Below are 4015 nucleotides of genomic sequence, written 5' to 3'. Positions count from 1 at the left end.
TTATACTTCTTACTTGCGTGATATGCGTTTAACTTATTGCGAGATCACAATAAGTATCCACATCTCTATTAAAATTTTTTAAAATTCATTGTTCTCGTTATTACAACCCATTTTTTAGATTTATTTATCGTTTTCAAATTTATGCTATTAGATACGGATGAATATAAGCGATCAAAATAAAAAAAAACATGTAATAAAAAAAATGTTACGAGGAGTCGAAATTAACGGGTCGGATATGTTCCGCCCACACGCAAAGAGTTAACACCGCGGCTTTTCATCTCGACGCGACATGACGAAAGCCGGAGTTGATCACCGTAAAAGCACACGGAAACGCGCTTCGCAAATATTCGCCCGCGAACTTTTTTTCACAAGCGCAATCCTTGAATTGCATTTGACATTTTCTGCGTGCGTCCGCCGAGTGTACCGGGTGGCCCGGAAATAAGCTCGCGGGAATTACAGATATTACCGTGGATACCAGACATTTTGAGGCTTTAGCAAATACTTCGCGTCGCGAAGAGAAGGGAACGAATAAAGCCACAAACTTGGATATTAAACATTTCATTCTTTCATATGAAAAGCTCATTTTTTTATATCATCCCCTTGTGCTCAATGGTCCGTTAACTACTCGTATTATACAAATGTTTATTTTGTAAATGCGGTGGCGTAAGCAGTCTCGAATTATTATGAATTTCAATCAGATACGACCATAAACCAGCATGGTACTTCGGGTTGGCAAAATTAGATTATTCTCACATAAAATATGTAAATGATTTATATTAACCAAATTTACGCACGAAATCATTAATAGTTCGCTATATATGTAAAACTCGAAAACAAATATTTCTTCACAATTAAAATTTTTTTCATAAGTTCCTGCATATTTTACATATATTAAGTTGCGCGATTACATTCCGGATTGAGAAATAGTGTTGGAGCTAATAAAATAAGTTAACTCGTCACTTTCAGTCTTTTTATCCAAAATTCTGGAATCCGATTGGAACAGGATATAATTTTTGACAAGATTTTCAGATTATCGTGGACGAACGTAGATCTGAGTATTATTCCGAGAGTCGATTTTCTCGAGAAATCAGATACATGGTTGTGCCGAAAGAATACGTCGATGAAATTATACGCGGATCCTCGGAGTGATATGCGCGTAACGAACGCGTGCTTTTCCGGAATTTATACGATTACGTTTTTAAACGTGATATTTTGCTTCAGGGGAACTATGTATTTTCGCGCTGCTCACTTTTCTCGCAGAGTGCGGCACTGATGTCGCTTTTTTGCTATTCTTATCTCTTGTTTCATGCCTTACTAACTTTTTACGCGGCTTGTCTGTCCCCGGTGAAACCCCGTTAAAATATCACGTTGAAAATAACTCGCTCTCGAATTCACATTTTTCGCTGTGCGGCTGATTTCGCCGGAATATGCATGAGACGGAGGCGTCAGGGGTAAAATGGGAAAAAAGCGATGATGCGACTCGTAATTTTTTTTATTTTTTTTTTTATTTTTATTGAGTCGGCGATATGTTAGTTTCAATCGGAATTGCAAGTTCGTAAAATTTTGCTATGTAAGCATTCTTTGCTATATAGCTGTGTAAAAAAATGGCATGTAAAATAATCAATTAATTATTATATTGCATTTGCAATAATATACGCATGGATATACGAAAGTCTTGCGAATTCTATCGATTTTTCGCGTCTGTTCTGGAGGAATTTGTTTGAAACGCGTTTGAACAAATTGCACCCGTTACATGAACGATACATGCGATTCTTGCATGCAAACAACCATGTCCCACGCTTTATTACCAATCGAACTAGCGATTTATCGAGAGAGAAAAAGGGAATTCGTTGTTTACCTTCAACGCGACTCTTTAATGTACTAGCGTGATTACAATTGATGCAACTAGATTACACATACACACATCGCGAATATTGGGTTTTATATTAATCACAATTGTATATTTTGCAAAATGTTGATCGAGTTGAAAAATAACAAAAAGATTTACATTTTTCTAGGAAGTGTATGAATAGTTAAAAATTGACATTTTAATGTATTTTGCTAGACTTACTAAAATTATTTTATTGAAATTTAACGAAGCAAACTTAAAATAGAGCTTAATATGACTGGGATAGGTTTATTAATTAAGAGATACTTGTTTCCTATTAATCAGCATATCTACTAATTATTCAAATGAAGGAGAGCTATATCATTTATGATGTGATCTTATAATTTATAGAAGCTCATAATATTATAATGTATTTTTATTTGTTATTTATGTGATATATTTATTCTTGATATGTTTTGTCATATATTCTATATTCATAGAATGGTCTCTTTAGAGCGAATGGATTATAAAGAAATAAATCGTTAATATATAGAAAAATCCAACGTTTCTATGTGTGCGACAGAAAATGAAACGCGTGACGAGACAGCTGTAACATAATAAACGTAATACATTTTTGTGCGCGATTGTAATAGGGATTTATAATAGGAATAATAAAAGTGCAAGAGAGATTAAAGTGGGTTAATCCGTTACAAGATCGGTTCCATGCGTCACGAAATTGGCACCCGGTACAAGTACACAGGTTCGTAAACATTTGCTCGTCGACAGCCATGTGATTCTTTACTGCAAATGGTGCTCGGGATTTATAGGAAGAAACGTCGAATCGTTGTTCGACATTTAATGATTACAATCCGTGCGACCCGAGTGCATATAAACTATCGATTTTTCCACGATCTCCGGTTACTATCACATAACGGCTGAATTGTTTCTTTCTTTTTTTTTCTTGTTCGTTTTTATTTCTCGCGTATCTCCAATTTTGTTGGAAATTGTAAAACTTTCCCTGAAAAAATACAATATACTATCGATTTAATAAAAATTATCGCAATAAATCGTGTATTCGTTTAAATTTTCAGATTTGATACCAAATTATATCATACATATTATATATTTATTTAATATATTTTATTATTAATAATGTGATATTAAATTTCCTTTATTTTTTATACATTTCATAATGTAATATTAAATTTACTTCATTACGGTCTCTTCAAATTCAAGATTCAAGAGCAAGACTTTACTCTTCGTTCTGGCGCGCATTCTGTCTTTTGCCAGAAAAAAATAACAAAATGGAAATATTCTTTGTCTATAAGAAGATAAATCTTGCCGTCGAAGCGGAATTGCATCGCGAAGAGATGAATTTAATAAAAATCAGTTCTATCGCGCCAACACTGTTCTCGCGAAAAAGGAAATCTCTCTCTCTCTCGAGTACACGAGTAGCAAATCTAATCTCGGAAGCACCGCAGGACTCCCATGCGAATCGAGCGGGCAGATTATTTTAGTCGACGTCACGAAAATGTCGGGGCTTCGTTCTGTCCGTTAAAACGCTAAGCAAAACGTATACTTCCTCCCTGGTAAAGTACGTATGCGGCATCCGTTTGCACGGACTACCGTTTCGCCTTCATCTCCGTTTCGTTTGCGGATCCGACGGACGAGCGGAGAGAAAGAGCTGTCTCTCGTTTCGTGGCCGAGCTCCGCTTTCAGCGAGTTTAGGAGAAAAGTATCTAATGCGAGCCGACCCGCGAAGTGCCCGGCGTTTCTCGGAGTTTCTTGATTACGGTCTCGACCGTCGTCTTCTTGTTACGGTCGACGTGGCCTGACGCGAATTTTTATGCCAGCTCTTAGGCTCTTAAGAATAGTGCAAAACTGTCCATTCTTTTCTCGGGAACAACGATATACGTGATGTCGGATAGGATTATTTTAGTTTTACAAATGTAACTGTGCATCACGATAAAAAAGGATTTTTTTTTCGATATAGTGGTCAGTGTAAACATCTAGTTTATAAATTTTATAATTTTAATATATATATATGTATACTTCTTATATTTTTTAATATATTTTTTGTAGATTTAAATAATTTTAAAACAACTTTTTCAATTTTTAAATATATAATATGATGCACAATTATTCCTGCAGAAGTAAAGTAATCCCTGTTTAATGATACATCAATTT

The sequence above is a fragment of the Polyergus mexicanus genome, unplaced genomic scaffold, assembly GCF_030449975.1.
Source record: "Polyergus mexicanus isolate NDT 795.1 unplaced genomic scaffold, iyPolMexi1.0 SCAF_13, whole genome shotgun sequence".
Taxonomy (NCBI): Eukaryota; Metazoa; Arthropoda; class Insecta; order Hymenoptera; family Formicidae; genus Polyergus; species Polyergus mexicanus.
Note: the sequence above shows the minus strand (reverse complement) of the source record.